The sequence below is a fragment of the Canis lupus genome, chromosome 19 (genome assembly GCF_011100685.1).
Source record: "Canis lupus familiaris isolate Mischka breed German Shepherd chromosome 19, alternate assembly UU_Cfam_GSD_1.0, whole genome shotgun sequence".
Lineage (NCBI taxonomy): Eukaryota > Metazoa > Chordata > Mammalia > Carnivora > Canidae > Canis > Canis lupus.
In genome coordinates this window covers 51,022,236-51,050,196 of record NC_049240.1, presented here as the reverse complement: position 1 = coordinate 51,050,196, position 27,961 = coordinate 51,022,236, and the positions used below count along the sequence as shown (strand labels likewise).

The 27,961-nt window shown below is 40.2% G+C and overlaps 1 long non-coding RNA gene across 1 annotated transcript in view; it reads left to right on the top strand.

Annotated features, from left to right (window-relative positions):
* The first annotated feature begins 1,950 nt into the window (after positions 1 to 1,950).
* Positions 1,951 to 27,961, top strand: part of LOC111091197 — a 40,915-nt gene continuing 14,904 nt past the window's right edge. Inside the window, exon 1 of the long non-coding RNA XR_005373841.1 lies at positions 1,951 to 2,197. This is a non-coding gene — a long non-coding RNA (uncharacterized LOC111091197). The remainder of the gene's footprint in view (positions 2,198 to 27,961) is intronic.

Below are 27,961 nucleotides of genomic sequence, written 5' to 3'. Positions count from 1 at the left end.
CCCTGATATTGGGAGTAATAGGAAAGTAATCCAAGGATAATGACAGCATAAGGGTCTCTTTTGGCTTTTGGTGAAATAAATTCACCATTCTAATCTTACAACAGAACCATCAGATGATAAAACAGATGTTAGGCAATAATGTCATTTTTGTAACGTTTTAAATTGGATGCTAACGTGAGGTTCATTTCAATGGGGAATTCATGTCATGTTGCAGATCTTTTGAAAAAAGGCATTATAACTCAATTCCTACAGATGCTCATTAAAAGTATTTTGAAATTAGAGCATTATATGATTGTGAGATCCTTGGGCTCCCTGCAGACTTGCATTGAAATTGTGGTATCTTTATTACTCTGTGTTTATTGTATGTGAATGTTTTCTAGCAGAGCTTGAACTTCATGCTCACACTGAAATGTTTACACTTAAGCAGGAAGATTTGTTGGCAGTGTAAAACCACACTAAAAGGAGTGGTACCATTATTTTAAAAATGAGCTTTTACAGTAATAAGGACCAAAACGTGAAGTGACTTCTACCCGAGGCAAACCTTTGGAGGTCTATGAACCATCTTGATACATTTATGTGTAGACAGCAAACTCCCAATAAAGCTTGCTGAGCCATTGACAGTATGTGGGGCACTTTGCACCTAATAGTGTTCAGTAGTGTTCCATCAGCGATCTTCTCCCCAGTCAACTCCCCAAAAGACAAGCATATGAAACAGTCCTTCTCATAAAACATTTATAATCCAGGTGAAAAGTTCCAAAAAACCAATAATTTAAGAATATATTTTAAGTTAATTGGCCATCAAAGGAAGATAATATAGGACACATGGATTTCAATCTCTGAGACACGAGAGGGTGTAATTCATTTAGTCTTGGGTAAGTGGCCATCACTGAACAAAATGAAATGGATAAGGTTAAAAACAAAGCTAATGAAAAACCTCCTCATTTTTTGGCTTCTTTGTGTCAAGTCCTGAGGCAGTTACTTCACAAGCATTTCATTAAATCTTTATAAGAATTCAAATAAGCACAGTTATCCTATTTTATAGATGATGATACTGAGGGTTGGAGAAGTAATTGTTGAATATCAAACATCTAGAAGGTAGCAGAGCTGCAATTTGATTTAATGTCTGTTTCAAATTAATATACTCTGCTGTTTTTCTAGAGTGTAATGAGATGTTTGTTTATTGAGACTTAAAACGTTTACAATTGGGGTGGCGGAGGAGCTACAAATTGCTAGAGTTAGGGATTCTTGCCAATCAATGAACACCCTATGAGTTAGAATCATAAGTCATCTTTGTAAGCTCTCTGAGGCCCAGAAAAATAACTATTTTTTGAGAGTTTTGTTTTAGTATTACAGGCAGATCTTTGAGCATTCAGGTAATGATGTAGGTGATTGACTAAGGAGTTATGAGGGCTACAAAGAGGAAGTAGAGGCAATAATAGAGACATTTCTGCCTTTCTGTTAGACTATGACTTTGACAAGGAGAGTTTTTAAAAAAACATGTTTGATGGAATACTATTCATTGAGGACAAATCTTGCCAGTCCAAGGTACTAAAAGAATCCAATGTATCTTTAAATTTTCCATGTATAAAACATTAGGTTGGGAGGCATGGAAAGTAAAAAAGAGAAATTTAAATGCATTTAGGATAATTCTGGAAAGATAAGTACTACTTTGACCATGTGTGTATCTTTTGCTATAACTGGTTGAGTCAATAAAATTCTCAAAAAAATTAGTCATTGTCCAAGTGTAGTTTTAGAACTTTTAAAAGAAGGGGTGTGGAAGAAGGCCTAAAGTATACTTATTTTTGGCACAAAATGCTTCCAGGTGGTTAGTATTATTGATTGCAATGGAGTTCCCATCTTCAGAATACCAATAATGGAATTCCTAGAGGAAGACAAAGGCTAGGATTCCAATCTCTTAGACACGTGAGCTCTAGTAGTGGCTGAGGAAAGTGGTCATTATTCTTTGCATGATTGTGGTTGCTGAGAATCAAAGTTCATTCCAAGCTAGTCTGTCCCAAGTTGACATACTGAACTTGGGCGGTTTTAGAGAAAAAAAGAAAGAAGCTGGGAAAATGCTGGAGGCATTTCAGCTTTTATTGAATGATAGACTAATCACATGCAAATTTGTATTTAAAAAAAAATCACAAACTTGAGGACTCCTCATAATAAGATTGCAGTCCTATTCCTTTTGAATGATGTAAGTATATTTCCACTTAAAATAATAATAATCTGTTCCCAACAGCCTCTTTCATATATTAACCTCTATCAATGTTACCTTTGAATAGTTCTACAACCTCCCATGGTGCAAATGTCTCTGTTTAACTAACACTCTTTATTTTATTACATTCAAAATGTACTTGTGAAAATGAAAGTGCTTTGTATTGCTATTATAGCTCCAACAATGTGATTATTTAGCACTTTTCAGAGACTGATTTCCTCGTTAGTATTTATACAGCCCCATGTACCTGCTATGAGCATTAGAAAGGTGCAAACAGCATTGGAAGGTTGGAATTTTTTAGCATGTTTTAGAGCAAGAATGACAAGGCCTAACAGAGGAGAACAAAAAGTAACGTTTCTAAAAAGTGACATTTTTAGGCTCTTATTGACAAACCCTCTGAACATATGTGAAACATTATCAAAATAATCACCCACTACCTCTGAAAACCAAATTTTGGTTGAAGAAGTCAAGGCAAAAAAAAAAAAAAAAAAAGAAGAAGAAGAAGAAGAAGAAGAAGTAAGTAAGTAGTAGTAGTAGTAGTAGTAGTAGTCAAGGCCCATCCATTCTGAAGGCTCAGTGTTGCCTGATGTTTTAGCAGAATATCCAAATGCTCATAGAACACCAAACATAAATGTGTTTAGAGGAGGACAGATTTCCTAGGTACTAGCCATGGATCCATCCTTAAAAATTTCCAGCTCCAAAGCTTGTGAGTTTATTTCAAACTTAAATATTTCCTAAAAGAAGAAATTGCTTCCCAACTGAGTTACCACTATAGAAATTTCTGCCTTAGATTTTCCTGGAAAGCTGAATCAAAGGTAACCAAGAATGACCTGGCTATAGTAGTGTCTACAACCTGGGATCCTTGATCAAAACCTGATGAAACTGTATGGGTTCACATTTCCAACTTTCTCTGTATTTAGAGAGCAAGGCAGGCTGAAAAGTCCCTCTGTGGAATGCATTTTGCACCCCATTTGCCATATATATTTTCTAGCCTGGAGAACATGACGTGAGGCCCTGCTGGCACTTGACCCAGTGGTAATTTGAGACCAGCAGAGTATTTTGGTGGTTCCTTGTGAAGGCCTACCTTCACAAGGAGAACTACAATCTCTGGCATCATGATTCCGAGCTTTTCTTGCTGTTTGACTCTGAAATACAGTCAGAGAATGGTTAACAAACTATAATGCATCAATGTAATGGAATATTCCACAGTCTTTATCAATCGTAACTAGGAAGAAAGTGGAGAAACTTACCACTCTATAAAATAATTGAAAAATCACATTACAAATTGACACAAAAACCATGGTGTAATACCTTTCTAAGTATGTATAGGAACTGAAAAGTAATAGGCAAAATTAAGAATAGAGGTAAAGTTGGTTAATTTGGGGATTTTTTCTCTTTTTTTTGCAAAGAGTTATTTATGATAGTTTCATTTTTTTCCTTCAATATGTAATTTTTATACAAACAACCCAAGTTGCTTGGTGTAACTTGAGGAACCTCAAAAAAGATGAGTTTCTAAAATGTGTGTGCCTGAGAACAGCATTGCAGCTAAGATATTTGTAGGTAAGATATTGGGTAAAACTCATAGAGTTAACTTGGTTTCAAGTGATTACCTTTTACGTACATTGCTGTAATCAACCATTTTTAAGGAAGAGAACTGAATTAAGTAATACCTTCCTTCCTGAACCATCATAATGATCTTCCTTTCCCTGAAGAAAAGTAGCCAGATACCTTTACTATGGGAATTTAAGCATAACAAGGGAGCACTGGAAAATACTATTAACATTTGCCGGCAGCTGGCAAATGAATAAATTGGCTATATTCTGTGGCCTTTCTGAAAGTATTTTCTCCAAAGAAAAGTTAGATGGACTACAATTAAGTTAAAACCTTAGTATAGGATTTCAGGATTGGAAGTGACCTTAGAGATCACCTGTTCAAGTAGTTTTACAAATTCTAGAATCCCAGTGGAACCCCAAAATAGGACCCAGCTATAAGAAGAGCTACTCTTTTTGAAGCATGGGAGCTATTCCAACTCCGCTCCACCAGATTGACTATTGAGACTGTCTCTGACCTCCTATGTAATCCTGGTACTTCTAGGTCCTGACATGGGATGACAATGGCCTGAGCTCCATTTCTAGATGGAAATCCGGTTCTCCTGACACCCATCCAATGGTCTATTAAACCAATGGTTTTCAGACCTCTGGAAGATCCCTAGAACACAGCAAATTGGTCTCTGCGGCTGACAGAGGAAAGCAGGACTGGAAGAGGGAGATGGGGCAAGGATCAGCTCCTTTATCCCATCTGACCAGAGCAACTCCACTTTTACCTTTTTAAATAATGAGATTAATTTTAATATTCTTCTGTGGAAATGTATTCCATTGCCAAAAAAGAAAAGAGGAAGGAAGAGAGGGAGGAAGGCAGGCTCACATAGGACTATTTTTCTTTATATTCCCTTTTCTAAATAGTCTAATCTTAAAGTGCCTCTATCTTTTTATCTCCTATTTCAGGGCTGAAGATGGAGAAATACACACATACACACAAAAGCATTTTAGAAAAAAATCACAAAGCAATGGAAGCTGGGTGGTGAAGCAAAATTCCTGACTAGAAAGTGGATGCTTAGCAACCAGGACCACATGTTTCTGGCCTGGCCACATGGATTGATTTTCTTTTTTAAAACTCTGATAATAGCTGGAGACTCTCCTGTGGTCTGGATCAGTGATTCCCTGTGTCTTTGTGAGGTTATTTTGTTTGACAGGCAATAGTCCACTTGCCTTGACTTCACTTCTAGGTAGGGAGGGCATTTTGGATCACTTGCCAAGTGGACCACAAGCTGTGGGTAGCTGTTCTGGAAGGCAGAAGTCCATAACCAACAGCTTTCTTAAATGGAGAAAGATGGGCTGCTGATGGGCAGAAAAGACTCTGACTCCATAGTTCAAAGATATGGTGAAAAGAATTAGATGTTGAAGGTGATTTATGGGAAGAGGGGGGAAAGTGAGGTGTTCAGCTACGAGATGCAGAGGAAGGCATGCCTGTACCGCTCTAATGGGAAAGCAATGTTTTATGTGTTTAGACTCCACTCCAAATAAAATCATTGGTGATTTTCCTAAGATCAGAGAGCTGACATCTTACTGTATTTGGGAAACCAACACCATGAAAACAATAGTGATACCACAGCTCACATGTATGTGTTACTCCCATTGACCTCTAAGGAGTATGATGAAAGTTATTATTTTTTTTTCAGATCTGTAAATTTGGAGAATCTAATTCAGTAGAAGAATTTAAAAAGTGTTATAGTAAACACTAGTAAAGTAGAGAAGTTTGGTTAGGTTTGCGGATAGTATATCATGCCAATGAAAATTCCTTGTGTGTTTGTGACTGTCTTGCATGTTTGTTTATATGTTTGATGACTTGACTGTTCATCTGACTTAGCAGAGGAAATCTTGCACCCTTTTAGACTTCATAAGGGTTTAAACATACTAAGGAATCCCCCAAAATGGCCATTCTATCATTCAAAGCCATCCAGAGAATAGGCTTTATTTTGACCAGCTTTTGAGTGGTTGGAGACCGCATGGAAGGTGGTTCGGAAATGAAATTTCTCCATTTCCTATCTCCCTGTTTCCCTTTTTGCCAGGCAGTCTTCTCTAGCCCCACATTTATCAGGACCTATGCTCTTTCCCTCTCCTGGGGTGTTCTGGGGGGCATCTCCCTGGATTAGGAGCAGTTTTGCTTCCCATGGTGCCTAGGGAGCTCCACTTCCTCCTGCATTGTGCAAAGTTGTTGCCCTTCAGTCATTTGGCTTCTTGGCTCGCTTTGTGTGTGGGGGTGTGTTTTTCCTGTTTTCTAACTTGCATTTTGTTTGGTGGGGTGGGAATATCTTTGTCCAGATGGTCCCCATCCCAGGACATTTTGCAGAGTATCTGTGAGCCAGAAACCACCGGGGATTTTTTTTCTTTTGACTCAAGAAGGTCCCTCAGTTTGCTTCATGTTGCCAATTCTTCTTGTAAATCTCAAGGCATGTTCCTTTTGCAAAACAACTCTCTGAAAACACACATACATGCACGCACACAAATAGTTTTATTGGTTAAAAAATTAGTCTGTGGTAAATTCTTGCTAAAAAGTGGTAAATTTTCTCTCTTCAAAGAGGCTGGCAAACTTTCCCCTTTCATGACTTTGCATTTTAATCAAAATCCTTGACCCCCTAAAATGCTCTTAGAGCACATGCCCTGTGTGGACACCCTACAGAAGCTGATCCCCAAGACACAATGTCTAACCACCTCCTATCATCTCCTCCCAGAACAAACCTGAATCCTTTTGAAACAAATCACGTGGAATAATCCAGATTGCAAATGAAAGCCCTACGGTCCATTGGAGGCAGCGTAATTTGTGTTTATTATGCTCTTTCAAGTGATGGCTGTATTCCCCTTTGTCTCGTTTTCTTGTTGCACAGTAGACATCTGCTCATGCCTGAAATGCCTTAGAAGAACTTGATCCCTTTGGGCTTGGAGAGGTAAGGGTGGAACAGGGGCAGCTTCATCTAAATAGTGCTTGAAAACCTTAGTCAGATAACCTTTTGCAGAACAATCTTCTCCCCTTCTTGAGCATAGCACACCCTCCTCCCCATTGTCTTCCAGTATGCAAGATCCATCTATGTAAAGGATGTTGTGTTGGATGACTACTCCTGATGAGGGTTTTTAAACGCTTTAACATGTGGCATCATTGTTATAGCTGTCATTGCTGTCTTGGAATTTATTCTCAGCTCTGAGAAAGGCTTTTAGCCATGTGTCAGGCAGCACGTCAGCAGAAATTGCCAACAGGCACAATTTATACTCAGTCCTTTTGGGGCTGAAGGAGTACTGCCTCAGGCTGCTTGAGATCTGAAAGAGGCTAGAACCACATGCTGGCTGTCTATGACCTACGTCTGCCCTTAGTCAGGAAAATAATTTTATTTGTAGGATTACAGACATTTTCAAGGGTGTATTCCTAAACTGCTTTCCCTGATGGAGGATAAGAAAGTGGCCTGGCTCTCTCATCGCATTGTCCTATTCCTCTCTGTATTTGCGCTTACCTTTCCCCCCAGAATACAATGGCATTAAGGAAAAAGTCAATCCCATTCTAGTAGCCCAACTCTAACCTAAAGTGGGACAGAATTGCTAATGTTTGTCTATTGGGATGTTTATTATTGTAAGATAGTTTGTAAATAGGGAAGTGGATTAAGAAACATGGTGCATCTCATTCAGTGCATTGGTTCTTCTTCAATGGAATACTCCACACGTATGAAACAGATTCTTCATTCCATGTTAATAAAAATTTGGTAAGCAAAACAAGTTATCAAACTAAATGTTCATTAACGGATGAATGGATTAATAAAACATGGCAAGTCTGTACAATGGAATATTATTTGGCCAAAAATGGAATAAAGTACTGATATCGATACTTGCTATGATATGGATGAGCCTTGAAAACATTGTGTTAATTGAAAGAAGACAAACACAAAAAGTCACATACTACTATTATTCCATTTATATGAAATGCCCATAAAAGACAAATACACAGAGACACAAACTAGTGATTTCCAGGGCCTAGGCGAAGGAGGGAATTGGGAGTGAGTGCTAATGGATATTAAGTTTTGTTTTGGAGTGGTGAAAATTTTCTGCAATTGGATGGCTGCAAACTCTAAATATACAAAACAAAACAAAACAAAAAACTATATTGTGCACCTTAAAATTATATTGTATACTATGTAAATTATATCTCAATAAAGCTGTTATTTTAACAAAGTCTAAAAGTACAAAAAAAAGAAAAACAAGTTACCTAACTCCATGCACTTATAATCTTATTTTTGTAAAAAAAGTGATATATATTAATATATTTATTTAAACCTATATATTAACAAAAAAGAATTAAGTATATTATACACACACACACATATATATACATATGTGTATACATATTTACCAAAATGATACAGTTACCACTATGGATGAAATTATAAGAATTTTGCATTTTCCAATTCTTTGTATTTAGCATATTTTTTCTACTTAGAAAATTATGCTGGTTAGTTTTATAAAACTTTGAAGATGAATGTCACTATAAATGTGAGAAAGATGGGATAAATGATGGCTGCTTTAGACATGATGGCTGCTATTTAGGCATGTTTTAAAATGCTTATCTTTTTCTTTTTTTTTCTTTTTTTAAGATTTTTAATTTATTTATTCATGAGAGACACATAGAGGCAGAGACACAGGCAGAGGGAGGAGCAGGCTTTATGCAGGGAGCCTGATGCAGGACTCCATCCCTGGACTGAGGTCACGCCCTGAGCCAAAGGCAGACACTCAACCGCTGAGCCACCCAGGTGTCCCAGTTTCTTTTTCTTAAAGCAGCACTGTGGGCCTAGAAATGGAGCACCAAATGGGAGTCTTAAAATATGGTATTATGTACCAGAAAGGTTAATTTCTCATTCCTCTACTTCATTTCCTCCCACTTAGAAAATAATATCACATTAATCTATTCTTTTAACTTTTTTTTTTTTTTCTGAAAGAGAGAAAGGGAGGGAGAGAGAGAGCAAGATCTTGAGTGGGGGAGGAGCAGAGAGAGAAGGAGAGAGAACTTTAAGCAGTCTCCACACCCAACTCTGGGCTTAAATCTCATGATGCTGCGATCATGGCCTGAGCTGAAATCAAGAGTTGGATGCTTAACTGTGCCACGGAGGCACCCCTAGTATCCCATTAAGCATATTGTTTTGAGTTTATAACAGATAACATGGGATAGAAAGTAATTTAACATTTATCGAGTGCACTTGGTTGCCAGGGACTCTGAAAGAGCACCACACTCTCAATTACATGAACAAATGTTCTCTGTGCCTGGAGTTAGGTACATTCAAGACTTTCGTTCCAGTCTATCAGAGAGAACTTAGTCAAATAGTCATACCTAGCTGCAAGAGAGGCAGCAAAGCAGTTTCTAACTGGCTGGTCTAGGGCCTCTCAAGAGTTATGATAGTTTAGAAGAAAGGAAGAATAGGATTTTGGGAGAAACTAACAGAGTTCCATACCAGTTATTTGGAGAGAATATCTTTCAAATGTAGCAAAACTACATGTATTCATGAAGCAAAATATCTTGAGCCAAAGAATAACTCTGAATTACTATGGGAGGAAGTATAATTATTGGAGCTCTTTAGATTATGTAAACAACCCTTTGATTTGATGGTGGATGGATATTCATCTGCTCACAGGCAGGTTACTAAAGTTAATGACCCATAGAACTCATTTTGAGCCACATGATCATTAGTGCGCTTGGTTCTTTGTTCTTTTTTATTTTAAACAACTCGTGTTCTTGTTTACCTTTGAATCTAATTTTTGCCAAGTTGTGTCATATCAGGGTGGCTTTTCTATACAAAAAACTTATATTAACTAAAGTCCAGTTATAATTCCTGTATTAGTTATGCTAGTTGTTGTAACGAATAAATTCTCAAATTTCAGTAACTGAATGGGATAAAACTTATTTCTTGTTCAAGCAATAGTGTAATATGAATGTTCAAATAAGCAGCTTTCAATGTGGTGAGCTAGGGACCCAGGATCCTTCCTTCTTTTGACTCTACTACCAACTTTTAGATTTCTGTAGCCTTAACTTCTAGCTGGTGAATGAGGAGAAAAAGAACCTGAAGGATAGAATGGAAAGTTTTTATGTCCCTGGCCTGGAAGTGGACTATAAAACTTTCACCTACTGCCCATTGGCCAGACAATAGCCACATGACCACACCTAACCAAAGGGAGCCTGGGAAATGTGGTCCAGTTGCAGTCTTACTTAGGAAGAAAGAAAAGAGAGTTGGGGAACAATTAACCAGTTTCTGTCACAACTCTTTATCTCAAAGGAGATAAAGTCTCAACTCCTTATCAAGGACTACAAGGTCATTTATGATTTGTTCCTGTTTACCTCTGGAACTGCATCTTGTTTCTTGAACTCTATTCCATTTCAAGTCATTAAATCATAGAGATCCTGAGGTGTTGATAGTTCAGGTAATAATATTGTTTGCCAGTAGAACAGTAACTAGCAATTATTCAAATCTTTTGATCTTCTTATCTTTAGTCTCCTGAGACCAACTAGCTTTTATCAACACTTTTCCCACCAAAAAAAAAAAAAAAAGAATAAAAGGATTACGGGCACTACTGCTTAACTACTTGATGTTCTGTGGGATAAGTTGGGGGGGCTTTTTGTTTGTTTTACTTTTTGTTTTTGTTTTTTGCATCTAATAAATCTTAAAGACTAGGAGAGAAGGAGTTTCCTCTTACACATCTCAGATAATTTGTTAGTTTTCTGAAGGGCTTTCTGATCTTTATTCTCTCATTCTTCCGGATGGAGGATTGTTTAACTGAAGTTACCTAAGATACCGGTTCCCAAATGTAGATGTATTTAAGAATCACTTGGGCAGTTTGTAGAAAAGATGATTTCAAGGCCCCATCAGAGAATCTGATTCAACAAGACTGGTATGGCATCAAAGAGTACATATTTTTATGGTTCTATGGTAATGGTCCATGGACTGTGATCTGAGAAATATTAAACTAGGAGATTAGAAAGTATAGAGGAGTGGACAAGAACACCACTCAGACAAATTTATTCAGCTCTATAACTGAATAGTGTTGCAATCTGGGGCAAGTTTCTTAAACTCTGTTAGTGGCTGGGTGGGGACCAATGAAATGTTATTAGAAGCTCCTGTTAATGGTCCATTTGCTTTGTTTCTAGAGGCCCCTTCCTGCCTCTTCAGTAGTCTTACGCCACACTGTAGCTGGATTCCCATTCTTGCCAGCTACAGTATGTTTCTCAAGAAGGGGTAATGCCCTCATATATGAGGCCTAAGAAATTGGCTTTCAGAACCAGGAGAGAGTTTAGGCTCAGAGAAGGAAGGAGTCAGGGGCCTAGTCATTTTCTTAAGTTTTCCCTTTTAAACCCAAGTCCTTAGCTACTTACAGATAGGGAGATGCCGGTGTCATAGCTGCTAAAAATTCAACACAATCTTGGACTGCACTAAAGAGAGGTTAAAATTCATATAAATAATGGGGAAGGTTCTATTCTATTCTGTGGTGGCCACAGCCTATCTGGAATTGTGTTCCCTCATGGAAACTCACTCCCCACCTAACCAAGAGCTTTGACAATCTGGAGCACATTCAGAGGTGAGTGAACAAAATGGCATGAGGTCTGGAACTGTGTCCCATGAGAGGACATTCAGTCAAATTGGGAAGTTTAATTTTGCCAGAGAGAAGACTTGGCGGTAGTTCAGGGTGATGGTTCAAGAAGGACACAATGATTAATTAAAAATTTGCCAGGAAAAAAAAAAAAAAAAAAAAAAAAAAAAAAAAAAAAAATTTGCCAGGAGACAAAAAAATGTAAGAAGATCTAGATTTATTATTTGATGCCTTTTAGAGTAGAATGAGGACAGAGGTGGGAGACAGATAAGGGTTAAAATGTTTCCAAGCCCAGACATATCCTGTTGTGGAAAAAGTAGAGGCTGGTGACCAGTTCCAGAGGTGGTTGTGAGCCATCTTTCTCTTTTAGGACATATAGGATTTCCACCTACCATGACTCCACCACTGCCAGCTAGGGCCTTGTCCAGAGGACTGAGAATGCTGCAGTTCAGTAGACAGAAGAAGAGTAGGAAAAGCATCAAGAAAACCAGTTCTCTAGTAGATCTTGGCCTTTTCAGTAAAACCCACCTCATGGGGAGAGTGGCAAAGCATAACATGGGTCTAAGGTAGATCCTGACTTGCTTATCTGGCCATTTAGCCACAAGGAAACAGGACAACAGACAGCAAGATGGCCAGGTTCCTAGGGAGATCCAGCTCAGCTCATGTTATATCGAATGGCAGAGGCCAGAGCAAGGTCACCAAATCAGCTCAGGTCTTAACTACCCAAAGGCATAGAAGCTGGTGGCATGTTTTATATTTTATATTTATACATATATAATTTTATATTTTTAATGCACCGTGGTTTTGTCAGCAACCTGAAATCTGCCCAATAATATTAGTGCTCCTTTTTCTTGGTTTGTGAGTGGGGGTGGGTAGGGAGGGCTTAGGATCTTTCCATTCCCTGCTGAAATATTCATTCTATGTGGAATGGGGTAATTTCTAAAAGGACATCTATGATGTGCTGGTTTGGTCTTTGGGCCCCAGAGAGAACCTGTGGCTTTTTTCAACAACGTTGGCTGAACCAGGATGGAGGAGAGCTGAACTGTGGGTGATCTCGCTGTCATACTGGGCTACAGAGCCAGAAGGAAAGGAGGCAGGGAGACCAACCGCAGCTGGCTTTAGGTGCATGCTCTTGTCTTCAGGGAGTTGGTCCTGCAGTGTCTCTAGGTCTGTAATAAACTTTCTGTCTCTCATTTCTTGTGACCGCAGTTGAGGTTATCCGTTCTGAATGCCAGAAACAAACAGGCTGTTAGAGTTTTCAGAGATGATAGATCATCTTCTTTTAGCCTCTGCAGCTTTACAGATCACAAAATTGAGTCCCAGGAAGGTCAAGGAACTTGTCAAAGGTCAGAGAGCTGGTTACTGGAAAAGCTCAGACTGTAGTGTATATTGTACAACACAGAGGTTAAGACTGATGAAGAACACGGTTTCTGGAGACAGCCAGCCTGTATTCAAGTTGCCAGTGACAGCTCTTCCCCAAATAAGAAACTTAAGAAAGTTCATTAACTCCTCCATTCCTCGGTTTCGTCATATGTGACTGAGGGTAATAGTGGCACCCACTTCATAGGTTGTCATGAAGCTTAAATCAGGTAAATCATATAAAAGACCTTTAGGGCAATACCTGACATTCAGTAAAACTTGATGAGGTAACCTATTACCATTAATTTGAGATCACAGTCCTTTCACTCTGGACACAGGATTTGATTTAGTCCATGGTAAATGGTGATTCCTTCTGTGTAAAAACATGTCATGACTCTTAAACTGTGTTCAGCCTCTCCACTGACCACAACCTAGACCCGGCCCCTTATCACTCACCTGGATTACTGCAGGAGCTCCCTCCTTGGTCTTCCTGTCTCCTTTCCCATTTTTTGTTCTAATCATTAATTGTTGCCTAACAAACTGCACTGAAACGTTTGCTCAGTTTTGTGAGTTCAGGAATTCAGAATTGCTCAGCCCGATGGCTTGTCTCTACTCCTTGCATTGTCACCTGGGGCCGTTTGACTGAAGCCAGAGGGTCTTCTTTCAAGATGGTTCACTCACAAGGCTGGTAAGTTGACGCTGGCTCTTGGCTCTGAGCTTATCCAGGGCTCTCTCATCTGGGGGCCTCACTTCCCCTCCAACGGGCCTTTCCTTGAGGCTTTCCACAGCATGGTGCCTGGGTTGCACGAATGAGTGTTCCAAGACACCAGAGGTAGAAGCTGCCAGTTTCCGAATGCCTTGGTCCTGACAACTGGCAAAGCATCACTTTCATTACATTCTATTAGTCCAAACAATTACAGAGCCAGCCCAGTTTCAAGGAGGGGAAAGATAGATCCTACCCTTCAGTGAGAGGAGTGTCAAAAATTTGTAACTGTCTTTTATATTCCATGTCCTTCTATAACCAATTATCTTCAGAATATCACAAGCCAACATTAAAAAATATAAATCAAATCAAAGCCCATTGCTTTACAACTCTTATAGGTCTATCCACCACACTCAGATGGTATGTACCAGACCCTTGGTTGACTTTCTAACCTCATTTCCTTTTCCAATTGTATTCTCTGACACTCTACCTAACACAGTACTGTGTTTTCTACACCCTTGCCCTGTATGATTTTTCTTTATGCACTTATCATTACCTGACATATTTTATTTTTATTGATTTGTCTAACTCAGCCCCTAGAGTATGAATCCATGAGGGCAGAGGCTTTAGTCAATGAGCTATTGCCATTGCATGGAACAGTGTCAATAGCAGTGCTCCATCAATATTTGTTGAATTAATGAATGGTACATTGTGTATTGTTTTCTTTGACGTAAGAAGATAAAAAAAAAAAAAAAAAAACACTTCTGTTTTTGTGTACTTGACTTTCTGCCATACTTTCCCTCTCTCCCTGGAGAGAGAATAGCCTTGGTGTCAGTTGAGTTTATTTACCCATGCAACATGAGGAAGGAAAGCAAGTTGAAAGACAAAAGGCTGGGGATCCCTGGGTGGCTTAGCGGTTTAACGCCTGCCTTCGGCCCAGGGTGTGATCCTGGAGACCTAGGATCGAGTCCCATGTCGGGCTCCCTGCATGGAGCCTGCTTCTCCCTCTGCCTGTGTCTCTGCCTCTGCGCCCCCCCACCCCCCCGCCTCTCTCTCTCTCTCTGTGTCTCTCATGAATAAATAAAAAATTAAAAAAAAATAAGACACAAGGCTTTTGGCAGGGGAAAAGACTGAAAATCAGTTGGCTAATATTAATTACAAGTCTCACTATTGACTCACGTATTTAGCCACATATATGTACTAAGAAAGAAATGATACAATCTGTGCTCTCAAAGAGTTTAGAATTAGGGCAATGTGTTGTGATGATGACTCAAGGTGGCAGAAAGTCTAAATGAAGTTATCAATGGCAGTGAAATTAGACAAACTTGGACACCTTTCTCTAGGCATGTGATCTAATATCCACTTGCTTAACTTCTTTGAACCTTGAGGTTTTTTCATCTGTGAAGTATAAATACTAATATTCTCTAGACATCTCTGTGAGAATGAAATGTGTCACTCTATTTGTGGTAGGATTAAAATACATCTGCAAATTCTTTGTTACTCCTGTTGAGAGGTAGGGTTCTATGTACCCTACCCTTGAATTTGGATGGATTGTGTTTGCTTGGGCCAAAAGAGTATAGCAGAAGTGATGCTATGTGACCTCCAGAGCGAGGTCATAAATGGCCAGAATTCCCACCTAAGAAGTCTGACTACTACCCTGATGGCATCATACTACGTGGCCATATGTAGGCCTTCTGGCTAAGCCTAGTTGTTGCCCCCCTCCCAATGTGGGCAACAGCTATGTGAGTGAAGAAGTCATCCTAGTGTGGATCCTCCAGCTACTCCAGCCCTCAGTTACGGAGTCATTCCCCACCAGGAAGTCACTTGGGCCAAGGCCCCATACAAGATGAACAGAGAAGAACTATCCCACTATGTGCTTTCCCAGTCCACATAGCTTTCATGAGCCTAATAAATGATGGCAGTTGTTTCAGGTCACTATGCTTGGGGGATGGTTTGTTACTCAGTGGTAGATAACTGGAACAGAATGGAGACCACCTTACATAGTCCTTTCTATAACATAGGTAATCTAAGTATGTCCATCTCCCCCTTTCCTTCTAAATTCAGTAGGATGTTAGTGAAGGGGGACATGCCTGTGGACTCTGTGGAGTGATGGGTTTTGACTTGGATTTTATAGGTAGGACAATATTTCAATAGGGAGATGAAAGGGTGTCATAGAAAGACATTCCAGGCAGGGAATGTAGGTGGGAGGAAGCGTGATTATGGCCAGAGACTTAGAGTAAGTCTTCAGATGACTCACTGTTAGAAGTATGTAGTGGTCAGCTCCAGCTCCTCAGACATAAGATAAAACTGCTCAGAAGGAGGCTTCCTCACTGGCTACCTCCTTTATGCCAAGAAGTGAAATGCAGTGATGAGACCCTCCCCCCAGGGCCCTGCTGCCCTCTAGGCCTAGTAGACATCAGAGGGATGCTGGGGTCCTTGGTCCTCATGCTGTCCCTTTGTCTCTGACTTGGTGAATTCTCTGTGCCTGCTTCTCTCTGCTCTCTTCTCTGGTCTAAATCTCAGGCTTTCTTCTTACACCACTTGCTTCATCTTCATTCTCTTTGCTGACCGCTTGAGACTCCTCCCTCTCTCCAACGGCCCAACATTTCTTCCATCTATTTCCTCTGTAGATGTAGAAATAAAGATGCAGTTTTGCCACTTTTCATACTTCAATGAAACATGGACATCTTTTAATAAGGGGGTGTCTCTGAGTGTTTGTATTTATCATTCATGCTTATCTATTTTTTCAGGAGGAGAATTTATATTTAAAGTTTATTAAACAACAGCCTTTTCAAGAGTGAGGACCATGACTTTTAGGTAAATTATGGATCATATTTGGACAGCTCTCAAGTGTACCTACACTAAATAAATAATGAGGTACTGCGGAAGAATATTCAATTCTTAGTGTACGGGAAATCCTTTTCATTTCCATGGGGCAGCAGAATGGCTAGGAGTACTGCCACCACCATGTTTTGCTAGAATCTGAGAGTGGTATTGAGTACCCCAACCTTTTCCCCCTTCTCTGCTAAGGTGGAATCAAGAGTCTGAGATCTCCTTTGGAACAGACCTCAGCACAACCTGAGGGCAGAATTTTTTATCATAGCCTGATTAGTATTATTAGTCATTTTACTAGATCAATTTCAAGGCTCTCCTCGGCTCACATGGACAAAATTTTCATACTTTATTTTCCCAACCTGATGATTTCTATCTAGAAATAGGACAGAAAGATTTTTCTTGGTGTGTCGAGTCATTAAAATCTCAGTCCACCGGGCTGCCCCTCAGGAACTTTTTTAAATAAAGATTTTATTGTTAAGTAGTCTCCACCCCCAACATGGGGCTTGAAGCTACAACTCTGAGATCAAGAGTTGCATGCTTTACCAACTGAGCCAAGCAGGTGCCCCCAAATCTCAGTAACCCTTATGTTCTAAGAATAGACTAACGTGTGCCACCGGACAGCCAACTCTGTTTTTTAAAAATAATGCTTCTCTAAACTCAGTTGTTACTTCCTCTACCCTTGGATAAATCTTGGCTAAGCTCAGACTTTATCTTCTTATTGTCCGATAATAAAATGTCTTTAGTCATTTTAATTAGAAAAAAAATTACAAACAGACCAAAAAACTAGATTCAGTTCTTTTTCTTAGTCCTAATTTAGAGTAATGATCAAATGTAAGAACTTCACTCAAAGGTAAAACTTTAGGCCTATGCAAGTAGAAAGCTAGTAGTGGGCAAGCAGTGTCGGTAAGAGGTACCAGAATGACTTCTTTTACATTTCTCCAAGTTACATTCTTTCCCCTTCTTCCCCAGCTCGCTGACCATGGTTTTTGACCTTCTTCCCCACAATGTCAGCTTGAAGTTGGGGGATGACTGTGATAGACAAAAGTCATAGAGGGAGGATGACTAGAATATTCTCAGCTAGTGTTTGAGCCTTGTGAGGTACTTTGGGGTTTTTGGAGCAGTCTCCGTCAACAACGAATGCATCACTGAGGATCTTTTGCCTGCTGTGTTCCCTCACAAGTGAGGTACATTCTGTCTGGTTGTCTATGTTACCTTCCTCAGCTGTAGGCATCTGGTGATCTATCTGCAGCACATTGAGGTCTGAAGGGTCTTCATGTTAGTTCTCTATTGCCATGAAATAAACTACTAAAAATTTAGTGGCTTAAAACAAAGTAAATTTATTATCTCACAATTTCTGTAGATGAAAAGTCTAGGCATAGCCTAATTGAGTTTATCCCTCAGGGTCTCACTAGGCTGAAATCGAGGGGTTGGCTAGAGTGGTGATCTCAAATGCTGCTGGAGGTCCTCTTCCAATTGCACACAGTTCTTGTTAACATTTATTTCCTTGTATCTCTAGAACTCGTGGAGGCTGCATCCTCCAGGCCAGCAGGAGAATGTCTCTCTGACACTTAGTCGTCTTTTAAAGGCTCATCTACTTAGATCAGGATAACTCAGGAACCTCTCTCCTTTGATCAACTCAGAGGATTAGTAGCCTAATCATGGCAGTGATATCCTATCATATTCCTGGGTCTTGCTCAATGGAGGCGATTACACAAGGAGAGGGGATCAGATAGGAGTGGACACAAGAGAGTGGAATCTTGAAGGCTTAGAATTCTGTGCATGATATCTCTTGGGAGGAGTCTGCAATTCCTCCACCCCCTCCATCATCTTTCCTGTGGCCCATGTCTGCGATTCCCTTTCTGTAGGAATACAGTTACTTTTCAGCTACCACTCTCAACTCTTCTTCTACAGGCCAAGTAGGCAGCTCTGGCCCATTCTATTTCTCACGTATGGTCCAGTTTCCATCCACTATGTCACTCATTGTCCAGGAGACCTCTAACAAGCTCATCCAGTTATCGCCTTGAAGTCTCTCTCACTAGTACTGAGGTGAGGGTAGAAATTTCCAACCTTCCATTCTCCCAGCCTTATCAAATGATTTCTTTATATGCTCATGAGCGGCTGAGGAGACAAGGTCACAGAACAATTTAATAACTCATTTTAAAATCCTGCTTAGGTTGTTTGGCATCTCATTTTGAAAATTAGGAATAATTGGTACCTCTCTAGTAGGCTTAGTTAAAATTAAGACCAAAAGACTTCCGTAACATTCTGGTATTTGGAGCTTATTATTGCTCACTTTTATTGGGTTCTTAATATGCTTCATCTTCCACTAAGTACATCAAAAAAGGGAAAACTGAGGCCTAGAGGCTAAATTACTTGTTCAGGACCATATAACTGATAAATAGTAGAGTTGCAATTTGAAGCTAGGTCTGATCCTATAGCCCACGTCTTAACCATTGTCTGTACAGACTTCCTAATATTCTTCTTCCCAACTTCGAATCCCTGAATAAAAACACATGGGTACATTGGGTCAAGTTGCCTAATGCTAATTAGACTGCTGAACTTATTATCATGTGGATTCTATCTCTACCTTTTTGTGTTATATGGTTATGAACCTGTGTCTTGATAACTGCTGTTACAGTTAGGGCTGCTGCTTTCCTTCTGCTCTGGGTAAAACATCCCCAATGTTCTGATCAATTCATTTCAAACAATTGCAGATCTGGCCCTTTGTCAACTACCAGAGCAAAGAAGGCTTACCAAATTCAGAGTCTGAGAATACAGTTCGGTCAATAGGCATAGACAACCAAGCGAGTACCTTGTTTACATCTCGGGCAATATCTTTCAAGTATCTGGATTTATGTGGCAGTCCTGGAGTGGGTCACAAGTGGAAATTTTGGGAAATTCCATCCCATGCATGAAGAACTAATTGTGTTCTGTTGATTTGTTTGTATTCCCTCTGTCACAACTAAAGAGACCACAATTGGATGTGGATATTTATTGAATATATTTCATAACTGCCTTTTTCTAAGCGTCTGGTTGCCTTATGTTGATACAGAACACTCACCACCTTGCTACTCAGCTGTTTTTTGGTCACAGGCAGAGTCAACCACCAAAGAGGGCCAAACCTCAGGACCGCGGGAGACTCAGCCATTCTCTGTGCTGAAAAATGTGTTTTAGTAACAATAAGCCCCCTTCAGGCATTTTTAGTAGGCCAGCTCTCCTTGGCTTGGGCCAGAGTGGCAGAAAGCAGAATGATTGCATTTCGTGTGGAAGGATTTCTGAAGTAGCTTTCACCCAGTGGGGATGGAAAGTTTGGGAATGGTACCAGAATAAGAATAAAGACCGAATGTGCAGGCGGGAAGGCAGACGTTAATAGATTGCTGGTTGTTCAGCAGGATGCTGAGTGCTGTTTCTGAGCTAGAGTTTTGAAATCTTTAGGTCTATATCAAAGATGTGTTGTTCTTGATTAGCCATATAAACTACTTCTTTTGTAGCTTATTCATAGTGAAAAGTTAATCTCAGGCTGCCTGCCATTGTTATCAAATGGAATATGCTCAGAGAATGGAAATTAATTTCAATAGTTGACCAAATAAAACCCAATTAAGAAGATAAATTTGCTCCGAGGAAAACATGTGCCATACATTCCAGAACAATGCAGAAATGACTTACTTTGGGTGGTTTGGCTTTATTCCTATGTTGCCTTCTCCATATTTCTGTTCCCTAATTAGGGAAACAGAGGAGACCAAAGGGGAGAATGCCTTTCCTTATGTTAAGCTTGAAAAGGTCATTGCAGGCCCATGAATTTAAGTCCACGGAGAGAGCAAAGTGTTGGAGAAACTCTGAGCTTGGATGGGATTTTGTGGTTAGGTGTGATGCAACCAGGAATGAGTGTTAGAAGTTATGTTCTCCAGATGGCTTCATCGTGTCTCAGACCAGGCCAGAGATATCATGCAATTCCCTTGAGCTGCTCGTGTTAAATATGTCTGGGATAGAAAACACAACTGAGTAAGAAACTGTGGAGGAAGAGCCAAGTTCTGGGAAATTCCTTTTCATGCAGCTGGTCTCAGACCTTTGTGGAGGATTTCAGTGGGCTCCCTGGAACAGGATTCCTGGGGAGGGAATGATTGTCCTTATTAAATAGAAGTCCTTATTGGTACACTATTGACAAAAGAAAGAGAAGGAATCTCTCCTATTTGGGGAATCTACAATGTATCCTGAATTTAGTTCATAGATGATTAAATGAGATAAGTTATGAAGTAGTTTTTATTCCATTTTATTTCCGTCTGTCAGCCTGTCTATTCATCTGCATACAAAGAGAGGGGATTAATTTGTCCTTAGGAGCACCTGATTCTAGGAGTATTTAGCCTTTCCCTTTCATGAGTCTTGTTTCAGTCTGCAACTACAGAATGAGGAAATTGAGCCAAGCAGAGGTAAAAGCGAACTATCCAGGAAATGAGTGGAAAGATTCAAAATGAAGCAAATCTTTCAAGTCCCATGGTCTCTCTAATACTGCATCATTGTAATAATGTCTTTATAAAAGTAATAATTAATATATATTTAGTACTTATAGCCTTAACTCTCAAAACTTTTCATCTTATTTCCATAATAAATAAGGTGGGTATAAACGACCTGAGGAGAAGTTGAGTGATTTCCCTAAAATCCTCCAGAAATTTGAGATCAGAATCAGAACCAGAGCTGAGGGACCCAGTGATTATTTCACGGAATTGTACTTCAGTTCTTACTTTACTTGGGAAATCTGAAGATTAGCTACCCAAGTTGTTAGAGTCCTGCGTGGCAATTTCTTATCTCAGCTCTTACTTAAGCTAGTGCAATGCTGTCTTGGAGTGACCTGGGGAGCATTTACTGGACTAGCTTGTCCTTTTTAAATTTTTTTTTTTTCCCATAAGAGCTGTGTATTCCCCATTGCAGAGCTTCATTCTAGTCATCATGTTACGTGGACAGAGGACAGATTTCTGGTCAGAACTGTTGTATCCTGCTGTGTAGACCGTAGACTGTACTCACAGACTCTGATGCATATAGTACCTCTGGGGTTGTACAGAACGGCAGCTGTGCTGTTCTGATCGTAAGCTGCCAAGAAAGACCAGTAGTTGGGGTGTTGGGAGGACATTTTCCTCCTTAGGTCTCCATACCATAGATTGATCCTTGTCTAATACATCCGTCAATCCCTTAAACCCCCAGGCTCTCCTCAGATTCAGAATTATTCTGGGCAGTGGACAGAGGTGCCTTACCTTGTTGAAAACACTAAGACACTTTAGTCCTTTGGATAAAAGAGGGACCTTCCAGCACAACATCCCATGTTGGTCTAGTGACAGTAATGATCGTCTGTCAGCCTGTCTGTCTGTCTAGTCATCTGCATACAAAGAGAGGGGATTAATTTGTCCTTAGGAGCACTTGATTGTAAGAGTGTTTAGCCTTTCCCTTTCATGAGTCTTGTTTCAGTCTGCAACTACATTTGTTTATGTTCAAGTCTCTTGAATAAACATTGGAAAAACTTTTATGGGCCTGCTCACACTGATTTGTTGATGTAAAATGGTGTAAAATCGTGAGGGACCTTTGGAATTTGTGAAGGGCAGCATTTGCATTTCCAGGAAATTTGAAAATAGGTAGGGCAAAAGAAAAGGATTTTGTGCCCAAATTCCTCCTCTATACTTAGCTTTTCTCTCATTTAATTTCTAAGCAATAACAGCAGGGATGGCTGGCGACTTTGTATGTTTAGATTAAAAACACTATCGCATGCTAATAATCACTGTTGTTTGATGCAGCAGATTAAGCTGTATTATCATTAAGGATTAATCTTTGCAGGCTTTGAAGTTTATGAAATAGATAATTTTCTCTTCTAGAAAATATTTTTTTTTTTCTTCTAGAAAATATTGAGAATAAAACACTCTGGCTCTCTAAGCTTAAAAAATTCTTAGCCTGGTCAGAAGTGACAATTTATCTGTAATCAAAAGGCAATAATTGTGCCTTGAGTCAGTGGCCGCATTTGTGCTTTTGTGAATAAGAAACAGATTTAATTGATTAAGAACTGAATGTAAGTATATATTCTCTCATGATAGCTTTTCCAGAGCTTTCTGCTGCCCAGGGTTCCAAAAGATGAGCGCATCACTATTTGTTTGCAGGAGATGTAAGAATTGATCTTATATTCTTAAACCTAAACTGTTGGAGAGACAGACAGACTACACTTCCCTGTCCCTCTTCTGGAATTCCATCTCTTATAACATCCTCACTGTGTATCTTGGAAGAGGTCCCTTTCCCTGTGCATCCCTTCATGTTTTGCTATCATTTGGAAGGACAAATTCTGCAGGGTCTGGTTAGGGCAGCAGGGCCAGACCTAAACAGTCCAATGCAGGCTATGATTTTTGATCTTTTTTGGAATTACAAACACCAGATCTTTTGACTTCACGGCACCCACCGACTCGTCTTAAAAGTGCTGTGTGGAACTTATAAAATTAAAGTGAATCAACACTGTTAGTTTTTCAGAATTTGGGACAGTAGAGAACTGGGGTTGGACTTCATTGCTCCAGACACTATGGGATGGTAATAGCGGCCCTCGTTGATTGAGTTCTTATGTGCTTGGCATTGGGCAAAGGGATCTTTAGCCTCATATTCCCTACCACCCTGTGAGGTAGTCTTGTTAGGAGCGCTACTGTAGAGAAGATAAACTCCAGGCAGAAAGAAGTAAGGTCCATCGACAGGGTCACCCAGCAGGTAGTGGTCCTGGACGTTGAATGTGGGGAAGGGAAAGATGAATTGGTCCCACTTCAGGCAGGGAAAGGGTTTGCTGTGTTTGAGGCCTCTAACAGAGAGCTTGTCTCATGATCTCTTGTGGTGGCTTTTTGGGAGGTCATCAGATAATACGCTTCCGGTGGTAGTTCTGTTTTTCTAATGACATCGAGGCTGCTGAGACCAAGCGCAGCTACCCAAACAGCACTTTTGGAAGGTATGGAAGGTATTGGACTCATCAGGAAAGTGCTCATCGTTTTGTAGTTGTGCTTAGACACAAGGGAACAACCAAACACAGGCTGATTCTCAAAAGGCTTCTGGGTAGATTATAACGCGTCAGTGGGGTAGTCTGACAGCACCTTACAAGCCTAGAACTTTCCCAAGCTGCAGCTCCTGTTGGAAGTTCACCTTATTTGCTGTAATCACTCAGGCTCCTAGCCTGATCACATCCCCGAAATGTGACTGAATTTCCCAGCAGGGGGCCATGCACGTTCTTCTGGTGTGGAGCATCACGCCTGGAGACAGTCCTGATATCAGACATCACAGAATTGTTCAACCCACTGCAGTGAGAATTTCCTGAGTGCCTATCCCGAACAGAGATGCAGAGCAGATTACAGAAACAAGGAAGACTTCATCTTTGCCCTGAAAGGGGGTAATAATCCAGCTGGGGTTTGGGATACACATACCAAAGACTTTTTTTGCAAAAAACAGAGCCATCACATTTCAATTATCAGGCTTGTCTAGCATTGAAGTCATTCTTCTCTGAATGTTGAATTTATAGTTGGTGATTCATTCGCTGTGGAGAAAGAGATGGTGCTTATATGGATACTTTCATTTTTAGTCCAGTCATTTGTTTATTTAATCGATGGAGGCTCTTTTCCTCAGAAGTTTATAGCAGAGAAAAATATTAGCGTTGTCAGATGATCACCTGTCTTGTGTTCACTTCACGTTGTCGTAATTTTAGGCACTTGTTTTTCCAACCCTTTGGATCCTGTCACTCTCCTGTTTAATGCCTTCAAGGTCTGCCACTGTTCTTGGGATAAAGTCCAAGAATGACAAGGTAACCACCACCACCTTCTCTGTTTGCTCAGGATACTCACCTTTTTTTTTTTTTTTTCCATCAAATGCATATCTGCTGCTGACGGGGGACCAGCACTGTTCAAATTATTTTTATGTTAATAAGCTCTTTTCAGCCTCATAATAATCCTATAGGGCTGTTAGCGGGTTCCTTATTCCCCTTTTGCCAGTGGGGAAACAGTAGCCCAAATTGGGCAACGAGCTTAAGGTCAGGCAGCAAATAGGGCCTAGAACCTCAGAGGCTGTGAGCATGACCCAGCCACGGCACTTCTCTGTTGCTTTCAGGGCTTTGCCATCCTCTTACTCATTTCAGGGACTTCACAGATAAGCTCCTTCTGCCAGGAATCCAAGGGCCTGCTTACTCCCATCCCCACCAGCACCACCTCTTTCTCCTCCCAGTCTGCCTGCCTCTTATAATCACCCTTTCAGCTGTCCATTTAAATAGCACTTTTCCCTAACCATTACCCCAAACTGAGTTACTGACCGTATTACTCACTCCAAAAGCACCCGGTATTTTTCTCTTATTGCACAAAGCACATTGAGATTAAATGATTATTTGAATAATGAAGACATTTTTCTTTTTCACTAGATTGCTATGTAACTTGAGAGTTAGGGCCCATGTCTGTCTGTGCCTTCAGCACCTGAGTACTTAGGCCACCGTAGGCACTAAATTAATATATACCACAATTAAGAAGTTAAATTAATCATCAGAACTGGGGACAGACAAGCAAGGAGACATTGTGAGGTTGTGGAATGAACACAGATACCTGGAAGGCTGCAGTCCTGCCTCCCTCACCAACTGGGACTGGCTGCGCAGCAGTGGGCAAGCCCCCTACTCTCCTAGCCTCCCGTTCCTCATTTGTAAATAGGGACATAAACAGCTGCATATCTATCCTAAAAGGTACTGGGAGGACCAATGAAAGGGGAGAGAAGGGCTCATGAGGCCACTCTGTCTTACCTTTTGGTTGGTTGTCATAATTGTTTCACATTTATTGAAATGGCCTACTGGTCTCCATTTATTTGCTTTCTGAAGCCTGGTTAAATGAAAGGTGCATAAGAAAAATAAATCAGGGTATTCTAATTTGTATGAAATACCTAGGACAGAGAAACATGTTGAACCATACCAGGAGTGCGCAGCGCGGGGTGGGGGGGGGGGAGATGCAAACTGGGAAATCCTCTGGCTCAGATGACTTGGAGCCTTCACCAGGCAAACTGTAAGGAAACAAAGAGGTGCTGGTGGTGCCGGTAAGGACCGTAGATTAAAATGACTCAAAAACTATATCAATTTTTAAAATAAGCCTAATAAAGGATGCGCAGGGATGTACATTTGGGTTGATAAACCCCACAAAAAAGTGCAAGGACCGGTCTGGCAAGGACGGTCCGGTAAGGACCGTAGATTAAAATGACTCAAAAACTATATCAATTTTTAAAATAAGCCTGATAAAGGATGCGCAGGGATGTACATTTGGGTTGATAAACCCCACAAAAAAGTGCAAGGAAAGAATTAACATAAAAGTTAGGATATTGGTTATGCATTTGGGGAGAGGGCACGTGGAAGGGCCTCTGGGGTCGCTGGCAATATTCTATTTCTGGACCTGAGTGGTGATACAAGAGTTTTGTCTTCTAATAAGTCATCACGCTCTATATTTGTTCGTGTACTTTTCCGTATCTCTTCTTCAGTTTTTTGAACATAACAAACTAAAACATTACAAATAAATAACTCAGCCAACCAACAGATAATAACTACGTAGAGCTATAAATACGAAATTAAAGAGATGGTTGGAAACTCACAAACATCAATTAAGTATATATCCTGGTGGTGATCTCAATCAGGAGTGGGCAAACTTTGGGAAACGACCAGACAATACATATTTTAGGCTTTGTGGGCCAGAAGGTCTCGGTCTCAACTATTCAACTCTGCCATTGTAGGCAAAAGCAGCCCCAGATAATATGTAAACAAATACGCAGGACAGTGTTCCAATAAAAGTTAATTTATAGAAACAGTCCGAGGACTGGATTTGGCCTAAGGGTGCTGGTTTCCTGACCCCTAATTAAAAATTTTAAACCTGAATGTTGCCTGGCGTGTCTTCCCAGTGTCTACTAGATGAAAATCAGCCCAGCCTGTAATCCAAACCTTCCTTCAAAGTACTTACTAGAGGGGGCTACCTACTAATTCTAATGCTGCTTTATCTTTCAAAAAGCTTTGAAAATTTTGTCTTTTGGAATTACCTTCAGAGATGAGGTAGCAGAGACGGCATGTCTGTGCCTTTTAAGTTGAATCTGAATTTTGGAAATACGTGTACTAGTCATTCAGAGCCAAAGCTGATGAATAAGGTGGGTGACAAACCGGGTCATGGTGTCTTCCCTCAAAAACATTTCAAGGCTCATTGCAAACCAGAGCCCCGTATTCGGCTGCTGTTCACCTTTTGTGTGAACACGCATTCAAATCTTTCAGATGGTTTCATGTTAAATTTGATAGTCCCCTTGGCTTTAAGGATGAGTTCTCCTTCAAATAATCCAGAGAAGCGAATTCAGCATCGTTTGTATTTGTGATTTGGGCATATATTTTTATTGTAGTCATTCTATTTTGGGTTTTTTTTTTTTCTGGAATCTTTTGTGGTTTATTTTCTGGTCATGCTGGAAACTCCATGTTTCATCACTATTACAGCTCTTAAAAACAGGGTGTTGTTATTAATTTTCCCTGATTGATAAAAACACATGCTGTCATCTCTGAGTGGTACAATCTTTGCAACAAATTGACTCATTTTTCCCTACAGTCAACCTATTGCTCTATTTGCTATAACTTAGTCCAAATTCTCCATATTTGAATGACCCCCAAATCTCTTACCTTTTAGCCATTTTTCATAAGTCCTATGTACAAGTCACTTAAATTAATACCATGTACATCTTCTCTGTGAAAATCTCTTTCTCTTGGTATTACTTATCCTCATGACATTTTGGGAGGGATAATTTCTAGTGGCTCACTTTAAGACTTAATTTCACCCTATATTTGACCTTATTAGTTTTCATTTAAAAATCCACAATATGCAACAATATGTACCAGAGCTCCTGGGCCAGCCACCAGCCATGTAATACTTCGAGAGTGTGTCTCTAAGCTGAAACAAGTTATCCTTGCCATCGTTTCTCCCTCTTTGCTTTCAGAAGCCTTATGAAATAAACATTCTCACTGCTTCAGAGTCCCATCCTAGCACTGCATCATGACAGTTGGAAGGAACTTGACATAATTAGCCTTTCATGTGGAGCGATTGGATTTGTTCTCTAAACTGGAGTTTACTGGTAGAGGTTATAACAACTAAGTTCTCGAGTTCTGATAGGACAGAGGCAATAATTGACTCCTCATTTGCGGATTGATTACAAAAATGATGCTAGTCGTTCATGGCTTTCTGTTCCCACACCCTTTGCAATGTGACCTTTTTAGCTCTTCCCATCAAGATTTGGGTTCTATCATCTCATCTTTCATTTTTTTGAGCTGGATGTGTCCTTGCTTTGGCTCATAGAAGGCAGTGGTAGGGATGGTGTGTAACTTTTGGGACTAGACCTTTGCAAGCATTGCATGCTTCTCTTTGCTTTCTTGGTGCCCTGTGATTACTGGCTGGGGGAGAAAAGGTTAAGTGTCCAGTCACGGTGGCCCTAGCCAACAGTCAGTCAACTGCCAGACATACGAATTAGGCTGTCTTACACTAGCCTAACCAACCAAACTGCCAGCTGTCCAGACAAATGAGTGAAACTGGCTTAGATCAGTAAATCCACCCAGCTGACCTATGGATTTGTGAACAATAACAAATGCTTATTGCTTTAAGTCACTGAGTTTTGGGGCAGTTTGTTATACAGCAA